The sequence below is a fragment of the Pinus tabuliformis genome, chromosome 7, assembly GCF_031772625.1.
Source record: "Pinus tabuliformis cultivar Carrire ecotype Pingquan chromosome 7, CPIR1, whole genome shotgun sequence".
In the NCBI taxonomy this organism is placed as follows: domain Eukaryota; kingdom Viridiplantae; phylum Streptophyta; class Pinopsida; order Pinales; family Pinaceae; genus Pinus; species Pinus tabuliformis.
In genome coordinates this window covers 1,377,254,208-1,377,280,742 of record NC_142293.1, presented here as the reverse complement: position 1 = coordinate 1,377,280,742, position 26,535 = coordinate 1,377,254,208, and the positions used below count along the sequence as shown (strand labels likewise).

Below are 26,535 nucleotides of genomic sequence, written 5' to 3'. Positions count from 1 at the left end.
AAACCCTCTGCGTCAGTCTATTGAGGCTTTACGCAGCCTCTCTGGCCTTCTACGTCACTCATGCAGCCTTTGCGTGGATGACGCAGGCCTTGCTGGCTATGCGTGGCTTCCTCTGGCACTACGTCTGCCTCGTCTGCCTCTGCGCTGATCTCCCATCTCTCTGTTCTGTACTTGCTGCCTCCTTACTGCTCTCCAGACCACTGGTTCAATTTCTTAGCTAACCTCGCTCCAGAAATTGAACTGATTGGTCTCCCTCAGTGTGTTCTCCAAGTGACCCTCAAGCCTCTTCTTATACTTTTCTCGTTGACAAATCAACGGTCGAGATTAAGTCCCTAATCAACGACTAAGATTAGATCTGGCTTGATCCATGTCTTTTGGACCATTCTAACACAATTTCATATTAATACACATTAATATTTTATCTTCCCTAAGTTTAGATTTAGGGACTCCATTAAAAATATTAATTATTTTAATACATCCTGAATTGTTTAGAATCTGCCCAAACCCTTTTTGGGTATTGGAGATCTCATGAGCCCCAACCTCTTCACCAAATTTCGTTTCTAGATTACATCCGATGCTACCCCAAATCAACACTCCCTCATAGTGAGGACTGTGCTCTAGTAATACTCCTTACTGAGTATCACCCTGATCATCTGGCATTGGTCCCTGTGCTGATGTTAAGCCCCCCTGCCCAACGTCCTCTGCACTGCTGCATCCTGTACTGCTGCCCATGACTTTGCTACTGCCATTGCTGCATCTGTATGAAAACTCCCTCTGCATTCGTGCCGTTGTTGGTCCTTTCTCCCAACATTGCATCCGCACTGCAACTCCCTCTGCATCTGTGTTGCTGCTGGTCCTTTCTCCCAACACTGCATCTGCACTGCAACTCCCTCTTCATTCATGCTGCTAACACACTACTTCTGAAAGGGGTTCTTTACCATCCCTGTCTTTTCCCTGAAGTAGTCAAATTTTGACTTTCCAAGGGCCTTGGTGAGGATATCTGCCACTTGTTCTCCTGTAGGAGTGTAGCTCAACTGTACAACTCCTCGTTGGACATAGCCTCTGACAAAGTGACACCGGATATCAATATGCTTCGACCTATCATGAAATACTAGATTCTCAGAGAGTTTGATGCAATTATGATTATCACACATGATCCTGGTTGCCTCCATATTTCTTCTGAATAGGTTCACCAACAGTTTTCCAAGCCATATGGCCTCACACGAAGCTGTGCTTGCTGGCATATATTCTGCCTCAGATGAGCTTAGAGCCACAGACTTCTGTTTCCTACTGCACCAGGAGATCATTCCTGATCCAATGTTGAAACAGTACCCAAAGGTACTCTTCCGATCCATTGAACTTCCTTCCAATCTGCATTAGTAAATTGACTCAACTTGATATCCTTCCCCGTGGTGTATAAGAGCCCATAATCAACTGTTCCCTATAAATACCTGAGAACGTGTTTGCCTACTGCCCAGTGTGCCCTCTTTGGTTCCACCATGAATTGACTGAGGGTGTTCACAGCGTAGCAAATATCTGGCCTGGTATTGAATCGATACATTAGGGACCCTATGAGCCGTCTGTATAGGGTGGGATCGACATCCTTGTCTTCTGATGCATCAATCTTCTTCTAGTTGGTGATCATTGACGTAGCCATAGGTCCATAGGTCTACAGTCTCCCATCCCGAACCTTTTCAGGATCTCTGTAGCATACCTCCCTTGCCCAAGGAAGATTTCTCCTTTCTGCTGCCAAACTTCCAACCCTAGGAAGTAGTGCATTCATCCCAAATCCTTCATATCGAACTTTGTGGCTAGATTCTTCTTGCAATCTTCAACGAGTCTAGATGATCCTGTCAGAAAGAGATCATCCACATATAATACTAAGATAAGTGGCTCGTTCTCTACGACCAGATAGTAGAGATTCAGATCCGCGTCACTCTTGACAAACCCCATCTTCTGCAAGTAGCCATCTATTCGACCATACCATGCACTCGGTGCCTGCGTCAACCCATACAAGGCTTTCTTCAGTTTGCATACATGAGACTTCTTCTCATGAGTTTCAAAGCCCTCTGGTTGTTCAATGTATACTTCTTCTATTACCCCGTTCAGAAATGCTGTCTTGACATCCATCTGATGAATCTCCCATCCCATTTGGGCTGCAAGAGATATCACGGTCCTAATAGATGTATAACTGGCTACGCGGGCGAAGGTTTCCTCAGCCAATCCCTTCCTTTTGAGCATGCCCCTAAGCCACAAACCTGGCCTTGTATTTCTCAACACTGTTGTCTGCAGCGTATTTGATCTTGTAGATCCATCTTGAACCTACCACAAATCTGTCTTGAGGCCTTGACACCACCTCCCAGACATCGTTCACCATTATGGAGTTATACTCCTCCACCATCGCATCTAGCTAGACCTGATGCTGAGCTGCCTCCTTGAAACTGGCAGGCTCCCCATCCTGAGCTACTAACGCCTGATACCTGTCTGGCTGTTTTCGCTCCCTCTTACTGTTCCTTGGCTCACCGATGAAGTTCTCTACATCACGCAGAATCTGACGAAGTTCTCTGCTAGTTCTTCCTCTGCCAGCAGGTGCTTCTGTTTGCTCCTCCTCCTCATCCTGAGAATCTTCTTGACTTGAGGAAGAATTCTTCACTTCCATTGGTTGAAGAGGCATGACCAACGGATCCTCTTTTGACTGCTCCACGAAAGGCATTTTGTGAGATCGTCTGAAAGCTCTGTCCTCCATGAACTTTACATCTCGTCGTACTACTACCTTCCTGCTCCCTAGAAGATAGATTCTGTATGCCTTAGCGTTCTCGCTATATCCCACTAGATACCCCTTTTCTGTAGTCTTATCTAGCTTCTTCCTCTTTTCTTCAGGTATGCGATAATATGCTAAACTCCCAAATATCCTGAAATGACTGACTTCAGGCATCTTCCTAGTGAAGAATTTCTCTGGAGTAATCTTGCCCAATGCCCGATGAGGAGTCCTGTTCTGAACATAGAAAGTTGTGTTGCATGCTTCCGCCCACAGGAATTTTGGCATATCCTGATCATACAACATGGCCCTAGTTGCTTCTACAATAGTCCTGTTTTTCCTTTCTGCCACCCCATTCTGCTCCAGATTGTAGGGAGCTGTCCACTCTCTTCTGATGCCCTCCTTAGCGCAATAATCAGTGAAGTCCTTATTGACATACTCTCCACCATTATCTGAGCGCAAAACTTTTATTTTCTTACCAGTCAGATTCTCCACTAGAGCCTTGAACTCCTTGAATCGACAGAAAACCTCATCCTTGGTTTTCAGAAAATAAATCCAAGTTTTCCTCGAGTGGTCATCAATGAAGGTAAGGAAATACTTGGCACCGCTGAGAGCTTTGACGGACATAGGTCCGCAGATATCTAAGTGTATCAATCCTAGTACACTCTTGGCCCTGTGTTTTCTCCTAGGAAATGCCGCCTTGGCATACTTTCCTAGAGCGCATCCCCTGCATACATCATCTCGTTCCGTACTCAGATCCGGAACTCCTGTTACAGTGCTCCTGAGAATTCTCAGAGCTCCATGGTGCAAGTGACCCATCCTTCTGTGCCATAGTTCGTTCAAGTCCTTGTCCCCATGACTGCCTATTAGTGCCATTGGAGATTCTAGTTGTAATCTATACAACCGATTACTTTTGATCCCAATCTGCACTTTCTTTTTCTAGCTCGGGTGTTTGACGTATACCTTTTCCTTGATGAAGTAGACGTCATAGCCCTTGCCTTGTAGTTGTGACACGGAAAGTAAGTTCATCCCCAATCCTGGTACATGCAGCACATTTGTGGCACGGAACCGCTCTCCCGATTCTGTCTGAAAAACTATGGTACCCTTTCCTACTGGAGTACACTTTGCCTTGTTCCCCATGGTGATCTGAAATTTCATCTTCTCTTCTCGATATTCTGAGAAACACTCCCTGATTCCCGTCATATGCCACGAGGCTCCACTGTCTATATACCATACTTCTGATGATGCAACACTAGTCATGCACGCCACTTCTTCTTCCAATCTTGAAGCCAACATAGAGAAGTCGAAATCTCTTTCTCTTGTGCAATCTTCTGAAAATTTGCGTGAGTCCCCTGAGGTGGATGCCTCTACATCGTGGTCTCGACCCATAACTGATTTTCCCTTTCTGTCTCTGATTACTTCCTCTGATACCATGTGAAAATTCTATCACTGCAGCAACTGATTTACTTTTCCTACTTATTTCACCATAAGTTATTCATGAAATTACTTCAACAAACATTAAAATAAATACTGCTGCAGATATCACATCGTAATACAGAAACAAACATATGCACAAGAATCAACACATTGACATAGTTATTTTGGACTAATGTCCCCGGAAAAACCCAATGTGGGAAAACTAGTGCAGCAAGGGGGGATTTTATTATTTAGCAATTTTGTAGTACAACAGGGTGCCAAACTGGCTTACCTACAGATAGACAAATTTTCCATCACTTCTTCTAAACCCAGCGTAGGCCCTACTGACCTCTGCGTTGGCTTGAAACCCTTTGCGTCAGCCTACTGAGGCTCTGCGCAACCTCTCTGGCCTTCTGCGTCACTCCTGCAGCCTCTGCGTGGATGACGCTGGCCTTGCTGGCTCTGCGTGGCTTCCTCTGGCCCTGCGTTTGCCTCGTTTGCCTCTGCGCTAATCTCCCGTCTCTTTGTTCCGTACTTGCTGCCTCCTGACTGCTCTCCAGACCACTGGTTCAATTTCTCAGCTAACCCTACTCCGGAAATTGAACTGACTGGTCTCCCTCAATGTGTTCTCCAAGTGATCCTCAAGCCTCCTCTTATACTTTTCTCGTTGACAAATCAATGGCCGAGATTAAGTCCCTAATCAACGGCTAAGATTAGATCTGGCTTGATCCATGTCTTTTGGACCATTCTAACACAGTTTCATATTAATACACATTAATATTTTATTTTCCCTAAGTTTATACTTAGGGACTCCATTAAAAAATTAATTATTTTAATATCTCCTGAACTGTTTAGAATCTGCCCAAACCCTTTTTGGGTATCGGAGATCTCATGTGCCCAAACCTCTCCAAATTTCGTGGCTAGAGCACATTCGATGCTACCCCAAATCAACACAAATTGTGATAGTCAAAGCAACATCAAGATGTCTGAAGACCCTGTATTCCATGCAAGGATGAAGCATATCGACAACAAGTACCACTACATTAGGAGTTTAGTACAAGATGGGGTTGTGAAGCTACAATATATTCCGATAGATGAATAGGTAGCTGATGTGTTGACGAAATCTATTTCGAATAAGAAGGTTGAATATTTTAGAAGCATGCTTGGATTGGTTGATGTTACAGATTTAGTTGATAGGGAGAGATGAAGCATCTTATGGCAAGATGCATGGGAGGACATTGGCAGGCCTATGTATTGATGTCTAGATCTCGAACTAGGGAGGATGGTGTTAGTCATGGAGCTCCAACCTTGGATACACACCTAGATCCCTGGGTCGGTGGTATAGCTTAAAAGCCTGATGATACCTATAGTGGCTAAAGCTTGAGTCCACTTTAGTCCCAACCGATTAGAATACCCTAGTTAGGTATCTAATCTGTAGCACTACGTGTGCTAGAAGTCTTCGTAGTTCATATCATTTTGAGATCTTCCATGTACTCTTATATATATGTAATTATGAATACCTCCCTAGTTAAGAGGGTGTGTTGAAGGATGTAACTAGTATTTGTCTTCATAATTGTACTTGTCAAAAGAAATTTAATTATCAAAGAAAATGACTTATTAAAGCATGGGTTTCATGCTTGGGTCAATGTTTTCTAGGTCAAAGCATCCATTTAAGGCTTCTAGGTTTTGTCTTGAGTCATTAGGGTCATTGTCATTTTTATTAGACCCTTCTTGGGCTTTTGTATCATGTAAAAGGAATTATTTTTGAGTCAAAAAGGTTATTTGTCACGTGCACACCAAGTCAGCCTTGTCCCCATGAAGTCGGCCTATATTAGGGTAATTCGACCCAACAAAAAGCTATATATAGAGAGGCAACTTGACCTATTTGTCACACTCACTCAACAAGTTCGATCTTCAAGGAAGAGAAGCAAAAAAGAGAGCGAAGTAGCTAGAGAAGGACGAAAGAAGCTGGGAAGACCTAATCCGAGTTTTTGAGCTATCTATTTCTCACATGTGTGAAGTTTCTGGGCATTCGCTAGGGCTGAAATTTTGAGTCTACTGTAGGTCCGAAATTCTTTAGCTGGGGACCAAAAATATGTTGTCGGGGGCCGGAATTCTGGATTGAAGCTGCTACTGGAAAGATGTCACTTGGAGACTTTGAAAGGGATCATCTATTGAAGGGAAGGGATGCCTTGGTGATTGGAGGGGGTCTTTGTCTTGGTCTAAAAGGTCTTGGATTGTCTCATCTTGATTTGAATCTACTAGTGGAAGAGTTGGATTGGGTTTTCCCCTTGAAGGGGTTTTGCCTTGGTTGAGTGCCTACATCTTGTGTCTCTTGTTCTTGTGGTCTTCATATACACATAATTTGGTAATTTCTTGATGAAAGATAAACTAATAAAGACGTAAAAGAAGCTAACATAATTCACAAGTAATTATCGAAAAAGAGGAATCAAACCCTAATTCCTGTAAGCATTGATTTCTCACAATTCCTATGTCAACGTAAGCCTAATCATTTGGGTATAGGGTGAAAGCTCATCTCAGGTTGACTTTACTTAATTAACTTACTCACTTTTAAAGGTGAAAGCCCAAAGGTTTCATAGGTGAAGGAAAGTTTTAAGTTCCAAACTCACAAAAAGATCTATATTGCTAGTCCAGGATGTCCAAGTGGGACATGTTGAAGTAGAAATGAGAGAAGATTATGAGAAGTCTCAAACCCAACACTCAATGGTTTTTGGGTGAATGACAACAGTTCGTGAAATCTGTGCCAATGTCTTAAGAGTGAAACTTGACGTTAAATTGCGATGTGAAGTGTTCCTTTAGGGTAACTACCTTAGAGACACTTTGCCGAGTGTGATGTTGTTGCATGTACGAGGTTTGTGTTCTAGCTCCTTCGTTCCAAGCTTGCTTTTCTCCTACACTCCATGCAATTGTGCTTTAGATTCATTCAATAGTGGTATATCAATTATTGCTTCCCAAATACATCAGTTTGTATGTACTAGTAGACATAGCTCCATCATCATTGTTTCCAATTGTTAAAATTCCATGTGTTGTTTTCTAGTTTAGAATGGTGATGATGATTCTGACTTGTTTGTAAAGTGTGTTGCAACATATATATGAAGCATTATTATCAATATCTAGGTAAAAGTCTTACCTTCTTGCTTCGTCTAACTATGGGAGGCATAATTGTTCTTTGACAAATGTCTCTTAGACTAAGCCACTAGGTACTGACAAGTATCAAAGTAGGTAACTTAATCACGCCACCTTCATACTTAAATATGTCCATGATTTCCTTTAGATTTCCATTTCATTCATACAAAATTTACATTCCTCAACTTACGAATAACTTATCAAATGTCACTAAAAAGAGTCCAAATGAAAAATGTAGGAAATATTAAAAACATGTGAACCTTAGTCAAATCAAGCCAAAATACAGTGGCTGAGAGGTAAAGAGCATAAAAAGGGAAATAAAAGAAGTCCGACTACTTCAATAAAAGGTCCACCCCCTAAAGTGCTACATCCGAATGCCCATCTAAAGAAAAAAGGACTAAGAACTACAAAAAGGAAAAAAATAATATTCAAAAAGGGGAAGAGAAAGATGCTAAAGTACTAAAAAAATTAATAAAAATGACTCCCTCTCAAATGCTTGCAACAATAAGTGAAGATTCCTAGTCAAAAGAGGCTAGTTGGACCAGATACAAATTCAACACATCATAACTTTAAAAGTTATTCTATAAGTTTTCCCTACTCCCATTCCATAAATTTTAACACCCTTACATACTTTAGCTTAGAAACTTAGGAAAATACCCTCTATCCTATTCCTAAGACACATGTGAAGGAGATGATTTTGTACGATCATGGTTTACTTACTCAAGTTGGTATGTCTAGCTCATGTTATTTTTGCTAACCCGGATTATCTAAGTTCTTGCACCTTACATCTTGTTTGGAGTTTCATCCATTATGATAGGATTGGGTGCTACACACTAGAGTTCATGCCTTGTACCTCAAGATCCATGCACACTACCTTGAGATACATGATAGCATGGATGCCACATCATCATAGAGTGTTCACATCAACAATTGAATACTTGCTAGCATATGGGGCATACATGAGCCACTTGGAGGAATATTCTCCCATGTGTTTGTATTTAGAGCCAGTGTTGCACTTATCATGATAATATTGCCCAAACCAATCTCGGAAATAATGTCATTAATATTTATTGCGATAATTTGGCCTTTTGAAATTATCACAATAATTTCAATTTATCACGATAATTTGTCCTTTTGAAATTATCACAATAATTTCAATTTATCACAATAATTTAGGTAATTATCGTGATAATTTAGACATTATTTCTCTATCTCTGTGATTTTCAACTTATAACAAAATTTAATTCTCATTTTTTAAAAGTGAGTTAGGGGATTGAGCTCTAAGGATACCGTGGCTATTTTCGATTAGGCAAACTACGGTAAATCTATTGTTTTCATTTCCCATGATTCATCTCATGAGATATAAATAAAAGTGACATTCTCCTTTCTCTTTCATTTTTATTCTTTTACTTAAATTTTTAATATTACCAGTAATGGTTTTAGGATGTTTGAGAGTGGTTCCAATCTCATTGGATTACATATGGAGTAAGGACAATTTTAGATCCCATTCAAAATTCAACAGACTTCATAGTTTTCAGGATTTTAGGGTTGGCATGATTGCAATGTTTCTACTAGATTCTTTGATGTATGAGGGTATGCAACTTACATTTAATCAAGAGCATCAAGCCCTCTATGTACCTCAATGTTAGTGACATTGATTGTTGAACTCCTCTGTCATGACCCTAATTAAAATGTACACTTCACTCATGCAAAATCACTTATTAGGCATGCTAAGTTTTTTATTATCTTATTTTAATATTTAGAGGGTGATCTTGATGAGAAGGATACAAATATAGGTAATGATTTTGATGTTAGGTAGCTATTTGTTGTAGCAAGATTTTTTTGGGACTCTAGAGGCCTTTTAGAGCTTCTTTGTTGATGTATTTTGATTTAAAGATGGATAACACTTGGCACTATTTTGGTTATACACACCCTTAGTATACACATGAGAAACTTCACATATTTGTGTATAATAGTTTGGATACATATGGATGCACAAGAATTATATGTTCTTCACAAAATTTGACTATTTTATGTATTTTTTTGGTAGACCAATCTTGTGGTCTAGTTTTGGTCAGTTATAACATTGCCAAGGATGTTGTGACCAATTTCTATCAAGGAAACAAGGGGAAATCTGTTGTTTTAATTGACATGATTCATCTCATGAGATGCAATGATTTTTGTGTTAATGTGATTTTGTACCATTCTGTCAAATCTTATGACTCAAGACAAATAGCATATTTCAATATCGATATATGATGTACCACTTGACACCTTATACATATTATATATCGATTTTATTTTCATATTTATGTGGCAACATGTTTGTTTGATGTTGGTGTTGCTTTAGAAGTTAAAAAAATTAAAAAAATGATTATTTTTGTATTTTTTAAAGTTTCCTAATAATTTCCGATATTTTCTTTGATATTGTTGATAATTTAAATTTCGGACCCCTAGCGATAAATCGCTGATAAGGATAAATGTAACATTATACCAGCTCCATAGGTAGTTCTATTTTGACAAAGTGTAATGACCCATCTTGAATTATGGGGGGGCATAGAAATATTAGTATACATATGATTGCTACATATGCATGCATCGCATGCACTGCACTAGTATACATACTAGCTAATATTGAAAAATGACTAAGTATAGGGTAATGAATTGATTTTTGAAGTAAATACCTAACTCACCAGAATATAATGATTATATCGAATGGGGTACTTGATATGTGTACCATCATCATAATATATAATTCCAAAATAAAGTTAATACAATGGATTATACAAAATAAAAGGAAATTTTAATTATAGTAACTAAAAGAAATTGTATATATATTATATTCACTAAAAAGAAACTAAATAAATTTATTGGAAAGGACATATGCCATTATCATTTCAATAAATCATTCCCAAACAACCTTAATAATTAATTTTAAATTTTAGCATTAAAAAAATAAATTGCTAAAAGCTATGATTCTCATGAATCAAATAAATATTGTACTTTAGTCTATCACTCTTAATTTTATAAACATGACCACCTCTAGGAAATAAAAGAGCAGTGTGGAAGTTGGGATTCGTTCCACCTGTGATCGATAGAGAATTAGAAAGAAAAACATTTTGTTAATTAGGACCCTGAGACAGTGGAAAGGATGACGGTGGAAGGATTGGTGTTATAAGAAAATAGAAGATGACATAAAGGGGGGATGCTCTTGACCTTTTGGTAAAACGAACACAAAGGTGGATATACAAAGGAGTAATGGTCAAAGTGAATCTATTGAGAGGAATTTGATAATTGAGCAATTGTTCTTTGGACAGACCAACCCACTCTTGACACATTTTCCAAGGAGCTTTCATTGGTTCTTTGAATTCCATAGTTTATCTTACGAAGTGATTTTTTTGCAGGGATTTTCTTTGACATAGCTTGTATACAAGAAAATACCTAATAGTTTAAATCTCTTTATAAAATTGTGCTTTCATTGATTTATTTAGCTATTTAAGAGCATTTCCCAAACTAGACAAGTGATGGGGTTCATTCCCATCACTTGATTTGGTTTTGTATATTATTTTGTATCATACTTACATGCTTTTTTACACTAATTTTGTCTTAGTTTGCTGCACATAGTTGGAGTTTTCACACAAGTGCCTTGGGGAAAGACTATTGAACTCTAACTATTTTTTTTGTAGGACCTCTCAAGCATCCAAGTTTTATTTCAAGGAGGCTGTAGACACTAGAAGGAGCTGCAAATAAGGATAGGCCATGGGCCTTTGTGGAGATTGTAATTTTCAGATTTTAGCAAGTCTTCATTGGCCCTTGGGGTTGCTATTGCTGGAGGGATATTATGCCGATTTCTAGCTCCAAATCTTGTACTATCTCCCTTCATCTTTTGGGCAGCCATCTAAGAAGCTTTAACTCCATTGTAACAAATTAATAAAATATCTCTTTTTCTTGTGGGAGATTGGGTTTTACCCAAGGCATCCTTTCTTCTCTTTTAGGAGGATTTTGTGTGGATGGATTGATTTTGCGTCTTTTCTAATTCTCCTTTTTAGCTCATTTTGTATGCTTTAAAATTAACACAACCTCACCATTACATTTCAATTTCTAAGTTAAATTTTGCTACAATTTTTATTTGCTGCTTTGCGTTTCATTCTTACTTTGAAATACAAGTTGATATTTTTCTTTAGAGCAACTCATTTCTTACATGCAAGTATTTGGAGTTATGTGGCAAGTTTAATTTAGTTGCTTAACAATTTCCTTTCTTTGGGATACAATTTCCTCACTATAAGCTCATTTGTTAATTTTCTCATTTATTGTCCAAGCATACTTTACAAGCAAGCATTCACTTTTTAGTTTCATCTCATTTCCCATTGCTATAAGTTTATGGTTTGCGGCATTTACTTGGAGCAATTTACAATTTCATTTTCTTTTGAAGATTATGCTTGTGTCTTCAACAATTTTTAAGTTATATCATTGTGAGCACTTTCATTTACTTGAGGAATTTCCTCTTTTTCAAAGCACACTTCCTTGCATCAGTTTATTTCATTTTCAAGCAAATTTCTTTTTCCCATTGAAGTAACATTTGCAATTTACTTTGAGCACTATCTCATTTCCATTATATTGAAGCATTGCAAATCTCTCTTGGGAAAACTTACTTGCATAAAATTTAGGCATTTTAGGATAGTTTGAATTTTAATGCAATTAACTTCCAAGCATAAGCTTGGTTGATAGACATGATAGGGAAAATATTTTGTTGGAAAAATTTTCCAATTGGTACCAAGCAGTGTTGATAATATCGCCGAAATATCGGCGATATTTGGAAATATAGTGATATTTTCGGCAAGCCGAAATATTGCTGAGAAAATATTGTGATATTTCCTTGCCTGAAAATATTTCGATATTTTCGAAATATCGCCGATATTTTGGCAAAATATTGCGCAACGACCCAAAAAATCGCCAGGCAGGGTAGGCCGTCGCTAGAAAAAGCAATTTTGTTAATTTCATTTACTCATTTTGGTTTTTTGTGTCTTGGAGAAGGAAGGGGAAGAGCTTTGTGGTGGTTGTCGAGGAGGGATTGAGGATCAAACAATCATTATCACCACCAACCAAGAATTTTTTATGGATCAAGGATTGAAGAACAGTGAGACAAAATTCATTTCTTCCATTAACGGGTATGTTTTTGAAAACCCCTATGTTAATGATTTTTTTCATAGATTTAGGGTTATGCTTGCTTGCCTCTTTGCCTACCAACATTTTACTTCTTTGTTTTTTTCCATTTGCTATGATTTTCATGCCCATGAGCCAATGCAATGGTTTTCTCCATATTTGGATAGCAAGCTTCATTTCTTTTTTTAACTTTCTTATGCACTGTCTTATTGCCATTTTTCATTCACATTGCAAATAATGTAGTAAAAAATATATTTTTTTAAATGAGCTAGTTATTACTTATTATTTTTTGTGTATGGGTATTTAATGCCAATTTTTTGTTTTTTTGGTGTCCTAGGTTTAAATTAGCTCACTACAACTATGCCAAAAGCCTTGGACCCATTTTTTGGAGTATGGGGAGCTTGATGGTGGGACAAATCGGGCATATCTATCATGCAAATTGTGTGGGACCAAGGTGATAGGAGGTGTTACGCGATTGAAATACTATCTGGCTAGACTTCTATGACATGATGTTGGGCTTTGTATGGTTTCTAGTGCAGAGCTTATACAAAAAGCTCCTGAAGCAATTGATGAAAAAGACAGAAAGAAGGAAGAGGAAGAAAGAAACAAGGCTGAACGTGTAGGTAGATCTTTTGGGATATCTTCTTTTGATTTTGAGGCTGAGGATAGTGGGAGGGGCTCCACAACGTCACCTGCTAGTGCTAGTGTTACTGGGAGTGGGAGGTCATCATTTTTTGTTCCACGAACAGGACATGGAGCACAACCTTCCATAAAATCAGTTGTTAAAAAAATGGAGAAGCAATACGCAGATAGAGTTATGGGGAGGTGTCTTTTTTGGAGCGACTTACCTCTCAGGATCACCACAGCCAATCCATTTTGGTAGCCAGTGTGTGATGCTATTGCTCTTGTGGGCCCAGGTACAAAAGTGCTACATATGAGGAGTTGCGGGGGCCAATCCTTCAAATAGAAAAGCAGGACATCAACTCTAGATTGGCAGAGTTGAAACAAACATAGGAAGTCTTTGGATGCACAATGATGTCTAATGGTTGGATTGCTAGGAAGGGTAGGACCCTTCTAAATTTCTTGGTACATTGTCGTAAACGTACCATGTTTATTAAATTAGTGGATGCATCAACACATATAAAACATGCAACAATGATATGTGAGTTGTTAGATGGGTTCATCCGAGAGATTGGTGTGCAAAATGTGGTGCAAGTCATAACAGATAATGCGACTACCTTTTTGTCTACCGACAGGATGCTTATGGAGAGGCGCCGCACATTGTTCTAGACTCCGTGTGCAACACATTGTATCGATTTATTGCTTGAGGATATGGGGAAACTCTTCTTCATCAAGGAGGTGATTGATATGGTTAGGAGCGTCCCCAAGTTTATATATAACCATGCTTTTGTTCTTAGTCTCATGAGGAGATACACTAGAAACAAGGAGTTGCGGCATCCTGCAATCACACGTTTTGCCACCAACTTTATTACTCTTCAGTCTTTGCTTCGATGCCAGTTTGAGTTGAAGCAAATGTTTGTTTCTGATGAGTGGCATGATTGTAGATACAACAGGAGACAAGACAAGAGAGCCATTGCAAAAATGGTATACACTGACACATTTTGGCTTTGCGTTGCCTCTACTGGATCTCCCTCTCTCTTCTCTGCTGAGTATTCTCCGACCGGGAAAGATTTCTCTTCGGATACTATCCCTGCCCCTCTCTGCAAAAGATTACTATCGAAAATCTCTCCGACAGTTGCTTTGCTTCGGGAAATCGAACTTCTGATCTTCTCTCTATGTGTTCTCCAAGTGCCCCTCAAGCCTCTTCTTATATCTTCCTGTTGGACAACCAACAGACCATATTAACTTATAATCAATGGATTAGATCATTTTGACTTGATCCTCATCTTCTTCTAGAAGTTACACCCACAATTTAGATTAATACCCATTAATTATTTTAATTTCCTAAGTTTAGACTTAGGGTCCCATTAAAAATAATTAATTATTTTAATAAAATTGTCTCCAGGTGGAATTTCCCAAAACGATTTCTGGGTATTGGAGAATGCATGTGTCCAAGCTTCCCCTCAAATTTTGAGACTTGGAGCATATTCGATGCTACCAAAAATCAACATGAAAGTCACCTTGCAAGGTAGCACACTCCTCTAGCTCCCAGACTCTCCAAAATGCCAACAATCCTCCTATGCCTCCTCTTCGGAAAATCTCTCACCCGAACTTCACTACCAGACACAAGCAGCAAACTCGACCTCCTCTTCACTGCGTCCTCCAGTAATACACACCACCTGGAGTTGAATGCAACTGCTAGAAATCACAATGAGATCCTCCTCCTGAAGAATGAAGAAAAACCCTTCTTAGGGTGGCACTCGAAGTCCCTGGAAGAAAGGGTGAGCTCTTCGCTTGAAGAACTCGTGCTGAACATCAAGTGACTCAGCTAAGTAGCTTGAGCAACCAAAGAGAAATCAATATGCCAAAAATATGAATGAGATGAGGAGAGCTGCCTTTCTTATATAGATTTCATGGAGCACTTTTCCCTCCAATTCTTCCTCCATCGTGGCCCTCACTTAACCACCTCCATGCAAATTGAACTAGGGAGTGTGTATTTCCCTAAGTTACCAAGATTTGGATCTGGATACGATCCGTCAGATTTTTTAAAAGCCAGGATCTGGATACGGTGGGGAAACGGTAGGTATATATAGTATATAAATATTTTCCATGATAGGTAAAAGGCTACAATATTTATGGTCACTAGTCTAACCTCTATTGGTACAATCTGAAGACCTCAACATGTCGCTACATCATTATGTGTAGACAAAATTGACCACCTCTAAAAATAATTTGTAAGTTGTGTGTGGTTTGTAATAAGGGTGACTTGCAAACTTGCAAGATGCCTCTAGACCTTGAGCCATTAATATGTTTACTTACTTTTGGAGAAGATAAACAGTAGCTAGTCAAAAAAATTACAACTTGTAAAAATACAAAATTTTAAATGTATAACTTGTATAATATTTAATATATATTTTAAATATATGATACAATAAATTAATATATTTAATTTTATAAATATATAAATTTTAATATTTCTATTTATCCTGCAACACAAATTATAATATAAGTAATAGAACTTAATTTTAAATTATAATTTTTAAAAGACAAGTTTATAATAATTATAAATTATAAATTTTGAACGGTATAAATATAAATGTAAAAAGTAACTTTAAAATATCATGAAGTTTAATTAATATATAAATATAAAAAGTAACTTTAAAATATAATAAAGTTTAACTAATATATAAATATAAAAAGTAACTTTAAAATATAATAAAGTTTAATTAATATCTAAATATAAAAAGTAACTTTAAAATATAATAAAGCTTAATTAATATATATAATGCGGGGTCATGCGAGATGCCTAAAACAAATGGGAGAGTTCACGAGCCATGAAACAACACAGTGGACTTAATGTGGAGTCATTCTCCACCCGCCATCTTAACCATTAATAAAAACGTGATTTGTTGTTGGGTGCGCTAATGGCTGTGTCTTAGCTGGGTTGAATATTAGGTGGGTCATTTAACTCTCGGTCAAACTCAGGAAAGAGGCAGATTCTATTTTGCTTTATATAATCCTATAAACTATAGTATTATAAATTTAATTTTTTATAGGATATCTATACTATCATTTTAATATGTTTATAAATTATATAGTTATTAATACTACCCTTCTTTGCTATTCCTAGAAGTTGAGTTGCGACATTTGTCCGCGTGAATAATCTCCAAAACATTAATTTTTTGGCCCTGATTTTTTATACAAATAGTATTTGACTATATTTCTAACTTATGTTGTGCGATGGAAAGAAAACATCAATGTTGGGTTATAGCGTTGAATGTGTTTAATACAATGAACATGATATCAGCAAAGATGGGTTATAGCGTTGAAGCCTGAACCAGAGTTTTAACACTCTTTTTGTCCAATACTGATATGTTCTATTGGTGCCGGTAGGACCCAACGAGGGTGCCCCCAGTGGTGGGTACAAGCAACACACCGGATCCATTTACAAGCCAGGTTTTAAGGTAGGTATTAATTGGGGAAGAATTTCCCCTGTGAACAAAAAGACCGGAATTCAGCGAAAACAAACAGAGAAAAACTTTTATTTGTATTGTAAAAAACTAAAAATCACACGAACTGTAGTTTAAACACTGGGATGCGTGTTATGGCGAAGGAAACATTTTTAAACCGGTTCCTAGGCGTATCCAAGCGAATCTGGATCCGGATCCGGATCAGATCTGGGGATCTGCGAATCCAGCCCCCAAGGTTGACGGATCGGGTAACATAGGTATTTCCCTATTGTGGGTGGCCCCCATGTGTAATTTAACCACAACAAAAATAACTTTTACTAAGTCTAATCTCTAATAAAATCGAATGGGATCCACTATCTCCAAAATTGGCCCCGATAATATAAAAATTAATCTTGTTCCAAAATAATTTAGGAAGGGACATGACAGTCCTCCCCTCCCAAATTTTGCTTGTCCCCGAGCAACTTCAATGCTGGATGTTCAAGTATGTGCTCCCCTTCCCAAGTGGCATCCTCATCTGGTAAACTCTTCCAACACACCAAATACTCTCTGATGACCCTTCTTCTGAGCTTCCTCTCCCTGGTCTCCAAGATGGCCTCTGGCTTTAAAATCAAATGCCCCTCATCATCAAGTGAAGGCAACTCCACAGCTGCTGTAACCTGCTTCCCCAACACCCTCTTGAGGCATGACACATGGAAAATGTTATGGATCCTGCTCCCCGGTGGTAGCTCCAACTTGTAAGCCACCTCTCCAACCCTCTTGATCACTCTGTAAGGTCCAAAGAATCTTGGCTGCAGCTTCTCGGCCCCCTTGTCCTTCAGCGTGGATTGATGGTAAGGTTGCAATTAAAGGTAGACCAAGTTCCTCTTTGTTAGGTCCCTATACTACTAGTGTAACCCGTTATTGTTATTAGTACAACCCCCTTATTATATTGTTGTGCCCATGTAGTCCCCATATTGTTATTATTGTGCCCCATAGAAGCCCACTATTGTTATTGTTGCACCCTTACATTATTATTGTTATGTTGGCTCTGATTATATTATGACCCCTTAGACTCCTATATATAGAAATGAGGTCTTGTCATTCATATCATCCAAGAATTGTTCATTTGTGTAATGTAAAGGAGGTTGCTCCCTCGAAGAAACTTATTTCTAAGGCGTTGATCTATCTTTTCTATCTTTTTGTGAGCTGGTTTCATAACACCCTCCTCGAAATGCCTCTCTACTCGATGCTGATCAACATACATCTTCTACTGGTTCTGCACTGTCTGTAAGTTTTCCTTAAGAGCCTTGAAGATATCTTGGTTCTCTAGGATCTAATCCTTAGCCTTTGGGGCCCTTCTGTCTCCAAAAACAATGTCAGCAAAAGACAAAGCATTATAACCATATAAAGCGCGGAAAGGAGTCATACCAGTGGACATGTGATGGGTGGTGTTGTAACAATCAATGTTGCTTTAATCATTATTGAGATATTATCGGCGCGGGGAAAAAATCGGAAAAAATCGTAAAAATTGGGAAAAAATCGGTAAAAATCGGGAAAAAATTGTAACATACAAAAATATTCATTTTTTTTCAATTTTTTTAATATCTAAAGCATCTACAACATAAAATAAATACATTGACACATAAATATGATAAAATAACTAATATATAAGATGTTTAATATCATTTCTAGTGCTACATCACACATAACAGTGAATCATGTCCTGAATAGTAAGTCCTGACTCATGATATCAACAAAAAATATAATAATGTATCTCATGAGTCATATCATGAGTCATAATGTCATATACAATGAAATGAACCAAATAACTAAAGTCTAATACTATTGATTTCCTCTGCCCCTCTTGCGAGAAAATGCAATAGCTTTCCCTTTCCCTCTAGATGTAGATGCCGGTGGAGTTGGCAGTGGACTCTGCTGTGCTCTAGAAGCTGAAGAACTAGGAGTAGGAGCTATAGGAGGTAGACCACGTCCTCTACTGGTGGCAGGGGTAGCCTGGGTAGGTGGTGTCACCTCCTCCTCCTGTTGCTCCACCTCCTCCTCCTCCTCCTCCCCCTCCACTACCTCCTGCACTAACCAATCATCAGCAGACTCCATGAGAGGCCTCTCGGCCTCAACCCTCCATGCAGCAGTGGTGTCAATCCCATCCAATGAGATGGCCTCCATATCAGGTGTCCTCTCAAGTTGCCTCACCCACAATCGAAGATTGTAGTAGACGTAGACCATGTCATTAAGTCGCTGGGAGTCCAACCTGTACAAATATCATGAAATAATAATTATAAAAAAAAATATTGTTTAATGAATTCAAAAAATTATTTGGAAATTTGCAATATTTTAAGTGTTAACCTGTTGCGCTTCTTGTTGTGTATTTTTTCAAATACACTCCAGTTGTGCTCGCATCCCGAGGAGCTACATGTTTGGCTGAGGATTCGAATGGCAAGTTTTTGCAAAAGGGGTACCTTGGCACCATACAATCTCCACCATGCATCTACAACAAAATTACAAATAAAATTTTAAATAAACATAAGAAAAAAATGAAATTTGAAAGTTGAATCAAAGTATGAAGATATGAACTTGAAGAGACAATGAAATTTGAAGCAAACTAAAAAATACCTGGCATTTTAGTCGTCTTATCAGTCACAACCATGTCAAAGCCAAATGTGCCACCTACCATCCTGTATGTCTCAATTTCTTTGGATATTTCAGTACGTTTTGCTGGAGATCGCACCATCCTCTGAACACAGGTTAAGAATCCATCCATGATCTCAGCATCAAATACAAACCCACATGCGTAAGAAAATGTGGGGTTCAGGTAGAGCCCTGCAGCATGAATGTGGCGATGGAGTGTGTTGTTCCATTGTTCATCAATCACTCCCCATAGGAGGAGTTGTCTCTGAAACCCCTCATCTCCCTTATCATCATAGTAGGCTCGAATGGATTTTTTCGCCCTGTCCATGGCCTCATACAAATAGCCCATTGCGGGCTTCTCACCATCAACTAATCGAAGAACCTTTACCAAAGGTTCAGTAACGGTGCATACCTCCTGCACTTCCGCCCAGAAGTCTTCTTGGTATGAAACTAGTCTGCATATGGCCTCTCCCTCTGGTTTGCGGCTCATTGTCAAAGCACACCACTCCTCTGAAAGAAACATTCTCTTCACATCCCACATAGAATTCAAGAGGGATTGAAGAGATATGAAACTGGTGGTAAACCGTGTAATGGCGGGGCGCACCAACTCTTTGTTGTTGGTGAATTTTCTCATCAAGCTAAGCACGAATGTATGATTATATATAAATTTTGTAATGCTTTTTGATGAGTCAACAATATCTTTGACAAAGGAAATTTTCCTATGTCCTCCAACATCAAATCAATACAATGTGTAGCACAAGGTGTCCAAAATAAAGTAGGATGCCTCTCCATAAGCATCCTGCCAACAACAACATAATTTGTAGCATTGTTTGTTATGACTTGGACAACATGTTCTGCACCCACCTCCAAAATAAACACATCTAGCAAATCACATAAAAATTTTGCATCTTTGACATGTGTAGATGCATCAACAGATTTCATAACCATAGTCCCCTTGGGACAACTAACCAAGAAGTTTACAAGGGTTCTCCCCTTTTGGTCAGTCCAACCATCTGACATCACAGTGCATCCTGTTTGTGCCCATGATGCCCTAAACTCCTCCAATCTTTTGGTGCAGTCAACCTTTTCATTTTGAAGAATCCGGCCTTTAAAGTCATGATAAGAAGGGATTTTGTACCCTAGGCCAACAGTTGCAATAGCATCAACAATAGGCTGGAAAAATGGATTATTCCTTATAATGCTGAAAGGAATATCACTCCAAAGGAGAAATTTGGCCAACAACTTGTTAGCTTGTTCTTTCTCAGTTTTTTTAATCATTGAAGTGATAGATGGTTGTGAACCAGGCATGGTTCTAGGAATAAAAAGTGATGAGGCAGCTACCAGGTTGGTTGATGCTGAAGTAGAACCAGTGCCACTTCCTTGTTCACCTGACTTTGTTAGTTGCTTCTTCTTTTCTGCTTTGGTCTCTCTAGTGTGCTCTAAATTTTCCAATGATCTCATGGCTCTTCTAATGATTTCCAGATTTGTATTTAAGCAAGGCCTTACATCAAATCTAGGGATTTATGCAAGGTGATACTTCAATCTATACACCCCCCCTGACATATGCTGCCCACACAACTTGCAAGACAAGTTGATTCTATCAATCCCTCCATCAGGGTCACCAAATTCTCACAAAGGGTCCAATTTCCTTGGCATGTTTGACTTTGAACTTTGAACTTTGAACTTGAAGTCGAATGGTGATTCGGTGAACCTATGGCAAAATAACTATAAGGATTACAATTTACACGTTACAAACTTACAATTTACATTGTACAAAAACTAAAAAAAAATTACATACATGGAATTTTAAAATTTTGAAAATTTAAGAAATTTTAACAAACAAAATGAAAAATCAAATGACAAAAACCCCATCAAGATTCAAATCAATTCAAAAATATTTGATAATGATAACCCATTGAATTCTTTTGAGAAAAAATGGGTTATCCAGATTCCAAACCCAACCAAAAACATAGAAAAAAACCAAAACAAAGCTAGAAAACACAAAATGTTGGTGCCCATACCGGTTTGATGGAGAAAATTCGTCTCCTCCATAGCTCTCACTCCGTTTTTCTCCTCCAATCAGCGGATTCAGCTCCGTTTTTCTCCTCCAAGTCTCCAAACCACCGTCGCTGCCGGCGTGCCTCTCTCTGCTGTCCAAATGAATTATAAAAATCGACTTTTTTGGCTATATAACGCGCTGCCGGAGGGTCCGCTGATTTTTTGAAATCGAATCGCGATTTTTATGAAAAAATCGTGATTTTTTCATAAAAATTGCCGGAAAAAAACTGCGATTTTATCGGCCGATAATATTGGCGATTTAAAAAAATCGCGATAATCCGATTTTATCGCGATTGGTGCAACACTGGTAACAATACCCTCCTAGATGCAAGCATTGAATCCAAGCCCTCTACTGCCTTGTCACATAGTTCCTGAGATAGCCCTCTAACCACTGGCTCACCCTCTTTGTCTGGCTATCGGTTTGTGGATGATAGTTGGAGCTTGGGGTGAGCTCGGTGTTGACTAGCCTGAAAAGCTCCTACCAAAATCCTCCCATGAATCGACTATCTTGGTCACTGGCTATAGTCTTAGGGAGTTCGTGTAGACGAAAGACCTCCTTGAAGAACAACTCTGCCACCTGTGAAGCTGAATATCATGTCGGTATGGCAAAGAAGTGTGCAAACTTGGTCAGTCGGTCGACCACCACAAAAATACAATCTTTCCCTTGCACCGAGGGAAGTCCGGTGATGAAATCCATAGAGATACTCTCCCATTTCCCCTTAGGGATGGGAAGAGGCTGCAACAATCCTGCTGGATGGGTCAACTCTCCTTTGTTCCTCTGGCAAGCTTCGCACTCCTGCACATGCCTCAACATGTCCCATTTGAGGCCCTTTCAAGTGAAGCGCTCTCTCACTGCCATATAAGTCTTTCTAAATGCCTGGTGCCCAAACAGAGGAGAATCATGAGCTGCTCGAAGGACGCGCTCTCTCAACTGGGATCTCGAAACAAAAAATATGCGCCCCTTATAATAAATAATCTCATTCATCACCCTGTAGCGCTCATCTGCATAACTTCTCTCCAAGATCTCTCACGCCCAACGATCCTTGGAGTACTCTACCAATAACTGAGCCTTCCAATCATGACAAATGCTCATGAGTGAAAGCCCTGCTGGTCTCCTGGATAGTGCATCCACCACCACATTGTGCTTTCCCCGCACATACTCAATATCAAAATCGTAGGCCTGCACCTTGTTGACCCACCTCTGCTGTCTATCATTGAGGCCCTGCTGCCCCATGAAATGGCAAACACTGTTGTGATTCGTCTTCACCCGAAATCGGTTCCCCACCAAGTACTGTCTAAACTTGGCCAATGCATGCATTATGGCTAACGTCTCCTTGTCGAATATGGAATACGACATCTCATGAGGTAGAAGCTTTCGGCTCTCGAAAGCAATGGGGTGCCCTCCTTGGGACAACACTACCCTGACCCCATACCTAATGCATCACACCCCAATTTAAAAGGCTGAGTAAAATCCAGAAGGGCCAATACCAGGCAACAACTCATTACCTCCTTGAGGCGATCAAATGCTGCCTGAGCTCCCTCTGTCCACGCAAAAGCCCCCTTCTTAGTCAAATCAGTAAGGGGTGCTTCCAACTGTGAGAAGCCCTTCACGAACTTTCGATAATAGGTACAGATGCAAAAAAATCCTCTCAACGTTGTCACATGAGGCTCTAGCCAATCCCGAATGGCTCGAATCTTCTCCTCGTGCACCTTGACCCCATTTGCACCTATGATGTGTCACAAGTAAAGCATCTCTGTCAGCCCAAACTCGCACTTGGACATCTTGGCATAGAACTGCTCCTCCTCCAATATACGTAACACTGTCTGTAAGTGCTGTAAGTGCTCATCCCATGTCCTGCTGTAGATCATAATGTCATCAAAGAATACTAGTACAAACCTCCTCAACTGGCCTCTGAACACATGGTTCATGCACGGTTGAAAAGTAGCCGGTGCATTGGTCAACCCAAAAAGCATGACTAGGAGCTCGAAATGCCCATAATGACATCTGAAAGCTGTCTTCGGGATGTCCTGCTCTCTCACCCGAATCTGATGATACCCTGACCACAAATCTATCTCAGAGAAGTACTTGGCTCCTCTAAGCTCGTCCATAAACTCATCAATGCACATAATGGGATACCTGTTTTTCAACGTCTTCTTGTTGAGGGCCTTGTAGTCGATACACATGCGGCGAGTCCCGTCCTTCTTCTTCACCAAAACAATTGAAGAAGAAAACAGACTGGAACTTGGTTTGATGTGAGCCAACGCCAATAACTCCCTAATGGCCCTCTCGATCTCGTCCTTATAGGCCTTGGGATGCCTATAGGGTGTAGTAATGACTGCCTGCACACTAGGCTCCAGCTCTATAGTGTGCTCGAACCCCCGTGTCAGGTGGTTGTCCCGACGGTTATCTCCAAAGACTATCGGATATCTATCCAGTGCTGCCTGTATATCTGGATGTGGTGGCATGGCCTGCCCCCCAAACTCTGAAATCATCAGCTCTATTGCCCATGTTACGTCTCCATGCCTCAAATCGACCTCCATCCTATGGGCCGAAACTATCTGAGGGGGGTACAATGCTTGCCCCATCCGTTCTAGCAAACTCCATCACAAGCTGCTTCCAATCGGTGGTAACCTGGTCAAGGGAATACAACCATTGGACACCCAGTACCACATTGGTGTTTGGTACATCCACCACGAAAAAGTGGTCTGTCATCGAATAGTTCCCCATAGCCACTGTCAAAGCATGAACATATCGAGTGCATTGCATAATCCTATCTCTTGGTATTAGGATTGAAAACCCCTCAAACTCTGTAGTGGTTATGCCCCTCCTTTGGACCATCTGGGCATTAATAAAATTGTGGGTGGCCCCACTGTCTACTAAAACTTAGACATGCTACCCCTGCACTGTACCTCTGATCCTCATGGTAAAAAATTTGGGAATCCCACACAAAGAAGCTATGACTCCCCTGGTTGGTGCGAAATATGCTCCTCCCTATGGTGGTGGTGGTGGTGGTCCCCTCCCTGCTGGATCCTTGCTGTCTCCTCCACCAAGCTCCAACTCCCCATCATCCTCCTGATCACTGTTTGAGAAGACCTCGATGTAATGGGCCTTTCCCACTGTGCACCGATGGCCTAGTGCCCAAGGCTCTCGGCATGTAAAACACAACTTCCTCCTCCTGAGGTCTCTCCTGGTCTCGTCATCCAATTGACCCTGCCCTTGGGCTAGTCTCTGCGTTGTGGGTGCTCTAGTGTCACTTCCCTTTTGAGGGCAGGGAGTGCGTGAAGGAAATGGGGCTCAGGTCTTGGGAATAACCCCCTGTAAATCTCGAGTGCAAGATACCGCCTCTAGAAGAGTAGATGGTTTGCGTGACTTCACCAGTCCCCGCAATGGCTCTGTCAACCCCTCCATAAATGTCTATACTCTCCTCGCATCTGACAAATCAGGTACCATGATTGAGACCCTCAAAAACTTTGAGATATAATGCTCTGGATGCCCTGTCTGTCTAAGATGGGTCAACTCCCTGAAGTGAGCCTCTGGATCCCTCCGATCAAAGAACTCCACTACTCTCTGCGTGACATCCTCATAGGAGGTCACGCTGGCATGCCCCTAGAGTGGGCAAACCATGAAACCACCAATCGTGTGCCTCACTCTCCAGGTGCAATGTGGCCATCTTGATGGCCTCTACCTTTGTCATCCGGTTCAAATGGAAGTATGTGTCTAACTTCTCTACCCAAGCACGTGTTGTGCACTTGGTAGTGCCATCATAGGTAGGAAAATACATTTTCCCAATAGAACGATGCAACTCATAGTTCTGCGTGCCATAGCCCTTCCCCTTTTCATTTTGTTTGAGCTTGCAAAAGCCTCTGAAAGTTAAAACCCTTGGAAGTCTGCCCCCATGGACTGCCACTCACAGAAATGCTCCCCCATCAACGATGGATCCTCTCCTCCACCAAAGGTATAAAAGAGTGCAAAGTAGCTCGAGTTGGCTCACTCAAGGATGATTGCTGCGCAGTAGGTGAAAGGTGATCGAAATGTTGAGAGGCCCCTGAAGTTTCTCCAACTACAAACTCCCGGTGAGTGCTTCGATCCTGGTTTTGCATCTTGATCTCATCCAGCATCTCCTTTTGCCTTTTTGCCAAATCACTCAAAGCCTTCAAGAGACTATCAAAGGCCATCTCTTCCCTACTCTTAAGCTCATCCATATCTTCTACTACCACAGTCTTCTCACGATCCTCTGTGTTTGGAGTAATCTCCAACTGTGAAAATTTCTGAATCTAACAAACTAGAAATCCTACTGCAGTGAACTGATTTGCATTACCTACTTGTGTTCTTTATTTTAACAAGTTTTTTCAGAAATATTTAGAAAATATTAATGCAAATACACTGCAACCTACACCAATATACAGATCAAGTACTGAAAATCACACGACGGACACACTTATTTTTGGACTAAACGTCCCCAGAAAAACCCAAGGCGGGAAAACCGGTGCAGCAGATATGAAGGTTTTATTATTAAGTAGATTTCTGAAGACAACTAGGGTGCCAAATCCAGCTCACCCAATAGAGAATAAACCCGACAGAAGTACCTCTATCCAGAGACATATTTTGGCGAATCCATCAACTAGATGAACAAACCCCACAAGTGACTGTGCTATCCCCAGTGCTATGCAGCGATGGCTGCTCCAAGCTCCGCGCTGGAACTGCATCACCTCCTCTAGGAGCTGCATCACCCTCCCAGTGAGCCTTCCTGGCTCAGAATTCGATTTGCAGAACTGCTCTCTCTGCCTGACAGAAACCCCAGTGCTGCCTCTAAGTGACTGTGTTAGCTTCTCTAGTCTCTCCGTCACCCTTTCTAGAGTTGCGCTGTCTCTTCCTGGTGCTGCTCTGCCTCTTTGCTATGTATTCTCGGCCTTGGACTGAAGTCCCTCTGCCGAACTGCCCCTCTCTACACTAGAAACTCACTCTGAAATTCTCAACAAACCACGCCCCAGAATTTCGAACTAGCTCAAGTGCTGCTCTGTGTGTGTGTGTTCTCCAACTAACCCCAAGCCTTCCTTTATACTTTTCCTGTTGAGAAATCAACGACCGTGATCTAATCTCTAATCAACGACTAAGATTAAATTAAACTTGATCCTCGTCATTTAGAATCTTCTCACCCATATTTATGTTAATTCACTTTAATTATTTTAATTTCCTAAGTTTTAACTTAGGCACCATTAAAAATAATTAATTATTTGAATAAGATGCACTTCAGGTGGAATTTCTCCAAACAATTT

At 40.1% G+C, this 26,535-nt stretch overlaps 1 protein-coding gene across 6 annotated transcripts in view; it reads left to right on the top strand.

Annotated features, from left to right (window-relative positions):
- Window positions 1-26,535, top strand: part of LOC149252757 (P-loop containing nucleoside triphosphate hydrolases superfamily protein) — a 330,493-nt gene that overhangs the window by 164,027 nt on the left and 139,931 nt on the right. The window contains exon 1 of one of the 6 annotated variants that reach the window (XM_089459803.1): window positions 11,169-11,187. The exons of the other annotated variants lie outside the window; for them this stretch is intronic. The gene's annotated coding sequence lies outside the window, so the exon portion shown is untranslated. Of the gene's footprint in view, window positions 1-11,168; window positions 11,188-26,535 lie in introns of those variants that run through there. 6 annotated transcript variants of the gene reach the window in all.